The 11,553-nt window shown below is 40.6% G+C and overlaps 1 non-coding gene across 1 annotated transcript; it reads right to left on the bottom strand.

Annotated features, from left to right (window-relative positions):
• Positions 1-1,086: 1,086 nt before the first annotated feature.
• Positions 1,087-1,193, bottom strand: LOC112804802 (small nucleolar RNA R71). The gene has a single exon (XR_003203420.1). It is a non-coding gene; the product is annotated as a small nucleolar RNA R71 (small nucleolar RNA).
• Positions 1,194-11,553: the final 10,360 nt, after the last annotated feature.

Raw genomic sequence — 11,553 nt, 5'->3', positions numbered from 1 at the left:
TTTAGTTTCTTGTTAGTCAAGTAATCAATTTTAATTTTAAAAATCAAATCTTTTTCAAAACAAACTTCAATCATATCTTTTTAATCATATCTTTTTCAAAATTGATTTAAAAAATCTTTTCTAACTTCCTATCTTTTCAAAACCGATTTTCAAATCTTTTTCAACTAACTAATTGACTTTTTGTTTGTTTCTTATCTTTTTCAAAACCACCTAACTACTTTTCTCTTTCTAATTTTCGAAAATCACTTCCCTCTTTTTCAAAAATTCTTTTTAATTAACTAATTGTTTTAAATTTTAATTTTAATTTTATTTCTTCTCTTAATTTTCGAAAATCAATAACCATTTTTCAAAAACAATTTTCGAAAACTCTCTCTCTCTCTCATCTCCTTCTATTTATTTTAATTATTTACTAATACTTCTCTTCATAAAAAAAATTCGAACCCTCTCTTCCCCTTTTGTGTTCAAATTTTTCTCCTCCCTCTTCTATTCTTTTCTTCTTCTACTCACATAAAGGAATCTCTATACTGTGACATAGAGGATTCTTCTTTCTTTTCTATTTTCTTCTTTTTCATATGAGCAGGAGCAAGGACAAGGACATTCTTGTTGAAGCAGATCCTGAACCTGAAAGGACTCTGAAGAAGAAGCTAAGAGAAGCTAAAGCACAACAATCCAGAGAAAACATTACAGAGAATCTTGAAAAAGAAGACATGGCCGAACCCAATAACAATGGTGGAGGCGCAAAGAAGATGCCTGGTGACTTTACAGCACCAAATTCCAGCTTACATGGAAGAAGCATCTCAATCCCTGCCATTGGAGCAAACAACTTTGAGCTAAAGCCTCGATTAGTTTCTCTGATGCAACAGAATTGCAAGTTTTATGGACTTCCATCAGAAGATCCTTTTCAGTTCTTAACTGAATTCTTCCAATGGGGTTGATCCCGAGGTCTACAGGCTTATACTTTTCCCTTTCGCTGTAAGAGACAGAGCTAGAGTATGGTTGGACTCTCAACCTAAAGATAGCTTGAACTCTTGGAATAAGCTAGTCACGGCCTTCTTGGCCATGTTCTTTCCTCCTCAAAAGCTGAGTAAGATTAGAGTGGATGTTCAAACCTTCAGACAAAAAGAAGGTGAATCCCTCTATGAAGCTTGGGAGAGATACAAGCAATTGACCAAAAAGTGTCCTTCTGACATGCTTTCAGAATGGACCATCCTGGATATATTCTATGATGGTCTGTCTGAATTGTTTAAGATGTCATTGGACCATTCTGCAGGTGGATCCATTCACCTAAAGAAAATGCCTGTAGAAGCTCAAGAACTCATTGACATGGTTGCAAATAACCAATTCATGTACACCTCTGAGAGGAATGCTGTGAGTAATGGGACACCTCAGAAGAGGGGAGTTCTTGAAATTGATACTCTGAATGCCATATTGGCTCAGAACAAAATGTTGACTCAGCAAGTCAACATGATTTCTCAGACTCTGAATGGATGGCAAAATGCATCCAACAGTACTAAAGAGGCATCTTCTAAAGAAGAAGCTTATGATCCTGAGAACCCTGCAATGGCAGAGGTAAATTACATGGGTGAACCCTATGGAAACACCTATAATTCCTCATGGAGAAAATCCAAATTTCTCATGGAAGGATCAACAAAGGCCCCAACAAGGCTTTAATAATGGTGGAAGAAACAGGCTTAGCAATAGCAAGCCTTTTCCATCATCTTCTCAGCAACAGATAGAGAATTCTGAGCAGAGACCCTCTAGCTTAGCAAACATAGTCTCTGATCTATCTAAGGCCATTTTTAGTTTCATGAGTGAAATAAGGTTCTCCATTAGAAATTTAGAGGCACAAGTGGGCCAGCTGAGTAAGAAAATCACTGAAACCCCTCCTAGTACTCTCCCACGCAATATAGAAGAGAATCCAAAAAGAGAGTGCAAGGCCATTGACATAATCACAATGGCCGAATCCAAAGAGGAAAAGAAGGACGTGAATCCCAGTGAGGAAGACCTCCTGAGATGTCCTCTGAACAAAAAGGAGTTCCAAACTGAGGAACCTAAGGAATTTGAGGTTCACCTAGAGACCATAGAGATTCCATTGAACCTCCTTTTACTATTCATGAGCTCTGAGAACTATTCTTCCTCTGAAGAGGATGAAGATGTAACTGAAGAGCAAGTTGCTCAATATCTAGGAGCCATCATGAAGCTGAATGCCAAGTTGTTTGGTAATGAGACTTGGGAAGGTGAACCTCCCTTGCTCCTTAGTGAACTAGATACATGGGTTCAGCAAACTCTACCTCAAAAGAAACAAGATCCTGGTAAATTCTTGATATCCTGTACCATAGGCACCATAACCTTTAAGAAGGCTCTGTGTGACCTAGGATCAGGTATAAATCTTATGCCACTCTCTATAATGGAGAAGCTGGGGATCTTTGAGGTACAAGCTGCAAGAATCTCATTAGAGATGGCAGACAAGTCAATAAAACAAGTTTATAGATTGGTAGAGGACATGTTGGTAAAGGTTAAAGGCCTTTACATCCTTGCTGATTTCATAATCTTAGATACTGGGAAGGATGAGAATGAATCCATCATTCTTGGAAGACCCTTCCTAGCCACAGCAGGAGCTGTGATTGATGTTGACAGAGGAAAGTTAGTCCTTCAATTGAATGGGGACTACCTTGTGTTTAAAGCTCAAGGTTATCCCTCTGTAACCATGGAAAAGAGGCACGATAAGCTTCTCTCAATACAGAGTCAAACAAAGCCCCCACAATCAAACTCTAAGTTTGGTGTTGGGAGGCCACAACCAAACTCTAAGTTTGGTGTTAAACCCCCACATTCAAACTCTAAGTTTGGTGTTGGGAGGATCCAACAATGCTCTGATGATTTGTGAAGCTCTATGAGAGCCCACTGTCAAGCTATTAACATTAAAGAAGTGCTTATTGGGAGGCAACCCAATTTTTATTTATCTATATTTCTATTGTTCTTTTATGTTTTATTAGGTTTATAATCATGTGGAGTCATAAAATAATTGTAAAAATTAAAAATAGAATCAAAAATAGCAGAAGAAAAAGCACACCCTAGAGGAAGAGCTTACTGGCGTTTAAACGCCAGTAAGGAGCATCTGGCTAGCGTTCAATGCCAGAACAGAGCATGAAGCTAGCGTTGAACGCCAGAAATAAGCAGTAGTCTGGTGTTTAAACGCCAGGATTACACCCTGAGGAGAGCTGGCGTTAAACGCCAGAAACAAGCATGGAAGTGGCATTCAATGCCAGAAACATGTTGCAGATTGGCGTTGAACGCCCAAAACAAGCATGAAAGTGACGTTTAACGCCAGAAACATGCTATAGTCTCGCGTTAAATGCCAGGATTGCATACAGAGGACGTTTTACACGCCTAAAGGGTGCAGGGATGAGAAATCCTTGACACCTCAAGATCTGTGGACCCCACAGGATCACCTCAGGATCTGTGGACCCCACAGGATCCCCACCTACCTTCTCCCTCCCTCTCACACCTTTTCATAACACTCTTCCCCAAACATCATTCACTAATCACCTCAATCACTCTTCCATGTCACCTCTTCACCATTCACATCCATCCTCTCTTCCCCATAAACCCCACATACCTTCAAATTCAAAATCTCTTTTCCTCTCAAACCCACTCTAAATGATCGAACCTATACCCTTCCCACTCCTATATAAACCCCTCAACACTCCTTCATTCTTCACACACAACCATCAATACTTCTCCCCTTGGCAGAATACACATCTATCTCCCTCTCATCCTTATCTTCTTCTTCTTCATCTATTCTTTCTTTTTTTGCTCGAGGATGAGCAACATTCTAAGTTTGGTGTGGTAAAAGCATAGCTTTTTTGTTTTTCCATAACCATTGATGGCACCTAAGGCCGGAGAAACCTCAAGAAAGAGGAAAGGGAAGACAAAAGCTTCCACCTCTGAGTCATGGGAGATGGTGAGATTCATCTCAAAAGCCCATCAAGACCACTTCTATGAAGTTGTGGCCAAGAAGAAGGTGATCCCTGAGGTCCCTTTCATGCTCAAGAAAAATGAGTATCCAGAGATCCGACATGAGATCCAAAGAAGAGGTTAGGAAGTTCTTATCAACCCCATTCAACAAGTTGGAATCTTAATGGTTCAAGAGTTCTATGCCAATGCATGGATCACTAGGAACCATGATCAAAGCATGAACACAAACCCAAAGAATTGGCTTACAATACTTTAGGGGAAATACTTAGATTTCAGTCCGGAAAATGTAAGGTTAGTGTTCAACTTGCCTATGATGCAAGAAGATGCACGCCCCTACACTAGAAGAGTCAACTTTGATCAAAGGTTGGACCAAGTCCTTATGGACATATGTGTGGAAGGAGCTCAATGGAAAAGAGACTCAAAAGGCAAGCCGGTTCAATTGAGAAGACTGGACCTTAAGCCTGTGGCTAGAGGATGGTTGGAGTTCATCCAACGTTCCATCATTCCTACTAGCAACTGATCCGAAGTAACTGTGGATTGGGCCATCATGATCTATAGCATCATGATTGGAGAGGAAGTAGAAGTTCATGAAGTCATCTCTCTAGAACTCTAGAGCAAGGCTAGCTTTTCCTCATCTCATTTGTCATCTATGCTACTTAGCTGGAGTTGTCATAGAAGGAGACATCCTCATTGAAGAGGACAAGCCCATCACTAAGAAGAGGATGGAGCAAACAAGAGAGCCTATTCATGGATCTCAAGAGATGCACGAGGAAGCTCATCATCAAGAAATCCATGAGATGTCTCGAGGGATGCACTTTCCTCCAAACAACTATTAGGAACAACTCAACACTTTTCTAGAAGGATTGAGTCATGACATGAACCAATTAAGGGTGGAACACCAACAGCACTCCATCATTCTCAATGAGATTAGAGAAGATCAAAGAGCTATGAGGGAGAAGCAACAAAGGCAAGGAAGAGACATAGAGGAGCTCAAGAACACCATTGGTCCTTCAAGAAGAAGGTGCCACCATCACTAAGGTGGACTCATTCCTTAACTTCCTTGTTCTTATCTCTCTGTTTTTTGGTTTTTGAGCTTCATGTTTGTCTATTCTTATGTCTTTATTACATGATCATTAGTGTCTAGTGTCTATGTCTTAAGGCTATGAATAATTCCATGATTCCTTCACCTTTCTTAAATGAAAAATATTTTTAATACAAAAGAACAAGAAGTACATGAGTTTCGAATTCATCCTTGAAATTAGTTTAATTATTGATGAGCGGATAATTTATACGCTTTTTGGCATTGTTTTTAGTATGTTTTTAGTATAATCTAGTTAGTTTTTAGTATATTTTTAGTAGTTTTTAGTTAAAATTCAATTTTCTGGACTTTACTATGAGTTTGTGTATTTTTCTGTGATTTTAGGTATTTTCTGACTGAAATTGAGGGTCCTGAGCAAAAATCTGATTTAGAGATTGAGAAGGACTGCAGATGCTGTTGGATTCTGACCTCCCTGCACTCGAAGTGGATTTTCTGGAGCTACAGAAGCCCAATTGGCGCGCTCTCAACGGCATTGGAAAGTAGACATCCTGGGCTTTCCAGAAATGTATAATAGTCCATACTTTGCCCGAGATTTGATGGCCCAAACCGGCGTGGAAAATCAGCCTCAGAATTTCCAACGTTTAACGCTGGAACTGGCATAAAACTTGGAGTTAAACGCCCAAACTGGCATGAGAACTGGCGTTTAACTCCAGAAAACGTCTCTACACATAAAAGCTTCAATGCTCAGCCCAAGCACACACTAAGTGGACCCAGAAGTGGATTTTTACGTCATTTACTCATTTCTGTATACCCTAGGTTACTAGCTTACTATTAATAGGATCTTTTGACATTGTTTCTGGACATCATGACACTTTACACGTTTCTCATTGTATCTTCTACAGCATGAGTCTCTAAACCCCATGGTTGGGGGTGAGGAGCTCTGCTGTGTCTTGATGGATTAATGCAATTACTACTGTTTTTCATTCAATCATGCTTGCTTCCATTCTAAGATATTACTTGTTCTTAAACCGGATGAATGTGATGATCCGTGACAATCATCATCATTCTCAACTATGAACGTGTGCCTGACAACCACCTCCGTTCTACCTTAGATTAAGTAGATATCTCTTGGATTCTTTAACCGGAATCTTCGTGGTATAAGCTAGAACTGATGGCGGCATTCAAGAGAATCCGGAAGGTCTAAACCTTCTCTGTGGTATTCTGAGTAGGATTCAATGATTGAATGACTGTGACGAGCTTCAAACTCCTGAAGGCGGGGCGTTAGTGACAGACGCAAAAGAATCATTGGATTCTATTCCGGCCTGATTGAGAACCGACAGATGGATAGCCGTGCCATGACAGGGTGCGTTGAACATTTCCACTGAGAGGATGGGAGGTAGCCATTGACAACGGTGAAACGCTACATACAGCTTGCCATGGAAGGAGCCTTGCGTGTTTGAAGAAGAAGACAGTAGGAAAGCAGAGATTCAGAAGATGTAGCATCTCCAAAACCTCAACCTATTCTCTATCACTGCAAAACAAGTACTTATTTCATGTTCTTTTACTTTTCACAATCAACCCTGATAATTTCTGATATCCTGACTAAGATTTACAAGATAACCATAGCTTGCTTCAAGCCGACAATCTCCGTGGGATCGACCCTTACTCACGTAAGGTATTACTTGGACGACCCAGTGCACTTGCTGGTTAGTTGTGCGGGGTTGCAAAAGTGTGATTGCAATTTTGCGCACCAAGTTTTTGGCGTCGTTGTCGGGGATTGTTCGAGTTTGGACAACTGACGGCTTATCTTGTTGCTTAGATTAGGACTGTTTTATTTTTGTTGGTTTAGAGTCTTTTAGTTGAGTCTAGTTTCACATTTTAAGTTTGGTGTCAATTGCATGCTTTTGCTTTTCTTTTAATTTTCGAATTTGCATGACCTTAGTCTCTTTTTGATCTTTAAAAATTCTAAGTTTGGTGTCCTCTTTGTGTTTTTCCCTTAAAATTTTCGAAAAAAATTAGTGTTTGATTTTCTAAAAATTTTAAGTTTGGTGTCATTTTGTTGTTTTTCTCTTTCCTCTTTTCAAAAATCAAATCTTTTTCATAAAAATTTTCAATCATATCTCTCTAATTGCTAATCTCAAAATCTTTTTAATTAACTAATTGATTCAGTTCTCAATTTGCTTTGATCTTATTTTCTTTTTGATTTTCGAATTTTTTTTATTTTAATTTCCTTTTGTTTTATTTTATTTTTTCGGTTAATTCAAAAAAAAAATAAAAAGATATTTTTATCTATTTGCAATCCATATCATTTCCCTTTATCCATTATAGACCTAAGTGGGATTGATCAGTCCAGAAGGACTCTAGGGTCATATGCTACCCCCATTACAGCTGCATATGGGAGCAGCATTTGTACACCTCCCATCAAAGCAAGCAGCTTTGAGCTAAATCCTCAACTCATTATCATAGTGCAGCAAAATTGCCAGTATTCCGGTCTTCCACAGGAAGAGCCTACTGAGTTTCTGGCACAATTCTTACAAATTGCTGACACAGTACATGATAAAGAGGTGGATCAGGATGTCTACAGACTATTACTGTTTCCATTTGCTGTAAAAGATCAAGCTAAGAGGTGGTTGAATAACCAACCTACAGCAAGCATAAAAACATGGAAACAGTTATCAGACAAATTCCTGAATCACTTTTACCCTCCAAAGAGGATGACACAGTTAAGGCTGGACATCCAAGGCTTTAAACAAGAGGATAATGAATCCCTTTATAATGCCTGGGAGAGGTATAGAGGTATGCTAAGAAAATGCCCCTCTGAAATGTTTTCAGAGTGGGTACAGTTAGACATCTTCTACTATGGGCTCACAGAAAAAGCTCAGATGTCTTTAGACCACTCAGCTGGTGGATCTATCCACATGAGGAAGACAATTGAAGAGGCTCAAGAGCTTATAGACACTGTTGCTAGAAATCAATATTTGTACTCTAGCAATGAGCTCTCTCCAAAAGAGGAAGTCATGACAATAGTCACTGATCCTAATCCTCAAGAACAGATGATTGAGCTTAATCAACAATTGCTCCGGATGACAGAACAGTTAGCAGAATTTAAAGAGATGCTCCATGAAACTAAAGTTGCTAACAAGAACATAGAACTGCAGTTGAATCAAGCAAAATAGCAAATATCTAAATAGATAACAGAGGAATGTCAAGCAGTTCAACTGAGGAGTGGGAAGACACTGAATAACACTGCGCAAAGTAGCAAAACGCCAAACAATGAACAATTGACAGGGGATAACCAAACCACTGTTCAAAATCCCTCTGAGGACAGTAAGAGCCCAGAGAGGAATGTTATTGGCATTCAAACGCCAGAGAGGGAAGGAAAACTGGCGTTAAACGCCCATTCCTTGCCCAGTTCTGGCGTTCAAACGCCAGAGAAGAGGGAAAAGTTGGCGTTGAACGCCCATTTTCCACCCAATCCTGGCGTTCAGATGCCAAGGGAGGATCAGACACCTGAGAGTGCTGACAGTAATCCCTCTAAAAAGGCTTCTTCAACCACTTCTGTAAGGAATAAACCTGCAGCATCTAGGGTTGAAGAATATAAAGCCAAGATGCCTTATCCTCAAAACTCCGCCAAGCGGAACAGGATAAGCAATTTGCCCGCTTTGCAGACTATCTAAGGACTCTTGAAATAAAGATTCCGTTTGCAGAGGCACTTGAGCAAATACCTTCTTATGCTAAGTTCATGAAAGAAATCTTAAGTCATAAGAAGGATTGGAGAGAAACTGAAAAAGTGTTTCTCACTGAAGAATGCAGTGCAGTCATTCTAAAAAGCTTACCAGAAAAGCTTCAAGATCCAGGAAGCTTTATGATACCATGCACATTAGAAGGTGCTTGCACCAAGACAGCCCTATGTGATCTTGGAGCAAGCATCAATCTAATACCTGCATCCACTATCAGAAAGCTTGGGTTGACTGGAGAAGTCAAACCAACCCGGATATGCCTCCAACTTGCTGATGGCTCCATTAAATATCCATCAGGCATAATAGAGGATATGATTGTCAAGGTTGGGCCCTTCGCCTTTCCAACTGACTTTGTGGTGCTGGAAATGGAGGAGCACAAGAGTGCAACTCTCATTCTAGGAAGACCTTTCCTAGCAACTGGACGAACTCTCATTGATGTACAGAGAGGGGAAGTAACCCTGAGAGTCAATGAGGATGAGTTCAAGTTGAATGCTGTAAAAGCTATGCAGCATCCAGACACACCAAATGACTGCATGGGCGCTGACATTATTGACTCTCTGGTAGAAGAGATCAATATGACTGAAAGCCTAGAATCAGAGCTTGAGGACATCTTCAAAGATGCTCAACCTGATCAAGAAGAATCAGTGGAAACAAAGGAATTTTCGAAAATTCCTCAGGAGGAGGATAAGCCTCCCAAACCTGAACTCAAACCACTACCACCATCCTTGAAGTATGCATTTCTGGGAGAGGGTGACACTTTTCCAGTGATTATAAGCTCTGCTTTAAATCCACAGGAAGAGGAAGCACTGATTCAAGTGCTAAAGACACACAAGACAGCTCTTGGGTGGTCCATCAGTGATCTTAAGGGCATTAGCCCAGCTTGATGCATGCACAAGATCCTGTTGGAGGATAATGCCAAACCAGTGGTTCAACCACAAAGGAGGCTAAATCCAGCCATGAAGGAGGTGGTGCAGAAAGAGGTCACTAAATTACTAGAGGCCGGGATTATTTATCCTATTTCTGATAGCCCCTGGGTGAGCCCTGTCCAAGTTGTCCCCAAAAAGGGAGGCATGACAGTGGTTCATAATGAAAAAAATGAACTGGTTCCTACAAGAACAGTCACAGGATGGCGTATGTGTATTGACTACAGAAGGCTCAATACAGCCACCAGAAAGGATCATTTTCCTTTACCATTCATAGACCAAATGCTAGAAAGACTAGCTGGTCATGATTATTACTGCTTTTGGATGGCTATTCAGGCTACAACCAAATCGCAGTAAATCCTCAGGACCAGGAGAAAACAGCATTTACTTGTCCTTCTGGCGTTTTTGCCTACAGGAGGATGCCTTTTGGTCTGTGTAATGCTCCTGCAACCTTTCAGAGATGCATGTTATCCATCTTCTCTGATATGGTGGAGAAATTCCTGGAAGTCTTCATGGATGACTTCTCAGTATATGGAGACTCATTCAGCTCCTGTCTTAATAACCTAGCACTTGTCCTGAAAAGGTGCCAAGAGACTAACCTGGTTTTAAACTGGGAGAAATGTCACTTTATGGTGACTGAAGGAATTGTCCTTGGGCACAAAATTTCAAGCAAGGGAATAGAGGTGGATAAGGCAAAGGTAGAGGTAATTGAAAAATTACCACCACCTGCCAATGTTAAGGGAATCAGAAGCTTTCTGGGGCATGCAGGATTCTACAGAAGGTTTATAAAGGATTTTTCGAAAATTGCAAAACCTTTGAGTAACCTGCTAGCTGCTGACACTCCATTTGTGTTTGACACACAGTGTCTGCAGGCATTTGAGACCCTGAAAGCTAAGCTGGTCACAGCACCAGACATCTCTGCACCAGATTGGACATTGCCATTTGAACTAATGTGTGATGCCAGTGACCATGCCATTGGTGCAGTGTTGGGACAGAGGCATAACAAGCTTCTGCACGTCATTTATTATGCCAGCCGTGTTCTAAATGACGCACAGAAGAATTACACAACCACAGAAAAAGAGTTACTTGCAGTGGTCTATGCCATTGACAAGTTTAGATCCTATCTAGTGGGATCCAAAGTGGTTGTGTACACTGACCATGCTGCTCTTAAATACTTACTCACAAAGCAGGATTCAAACCCAGGCTTATCAGATGGGTGTTGCTTCTGCAAGAGTTTGATATAGAAATAAGAGACAGAAAAGGGACAGAGAACCAAGTAGCTGATCATCTATCCCGAATAGAACCAGTAGCTGGGGCGTCCCTCCCTTATACTGAGATCTCTGAGACCTTCCCAGATGAGCAACTCTTTGCCATTCAGGAAGCTCCATGGTTTGCAGATATTGCAAACTATAAAGCTGTTAGGTTCATACCCCAGGAGTACAGCAGAGTGCAAAGAAAGAAATTAATTTCAGATGCCAAGTACTACCTATGGGATGAACCATATCTCTTTAAGAGATGTGCAGACGGAATGATCCGCAGATGTGTACCCAGAGAAGAAGCACAAAGGATCCTATGGCATTGCCATGGATCACAGTATGGAGGACATTTTGGAAGTGAGCGAACAGCCACTAAAGTCCTCCAATGTGGCTTCTACTGGCCTACTCTCTATAAAGATTCCCGAGATTTTGTGCGTAACTGTGACAGTTGCCAAAGAGCTGGTAACTTGCCTCACGGATATGCCATGCCTCAACAAGGGATATTAGAGATAGAATTGTTTGATGTGTGGGGAATTGACTTCATGGGTCCATTCCCACCATCATACTCAAACACTTACATTCTGGTGGCAGTGGACTATGTATCTAAGTGGGTAGAAGCA

Source organism: Arachis hypogaea, chromosome 5, assembly GCF_003086295.3.
Source record: "Arachis hypogaea cultivar Tifrunner chromosome 5, arahy.Tifrunner.gnm2.J5K5, whole genome shotgun sequence".
Lineage (NCBI taxonomy): Eukaryota > Viridiplantae > Streptophyta > Magnoliopsida > Fabales > Fabaceae > Arachis > Arachis hypogaea.
Note: the sequence above shows the minus strand (reverse complement) of the source record. Positions and strands in the feature narration are given on the sequence as shown.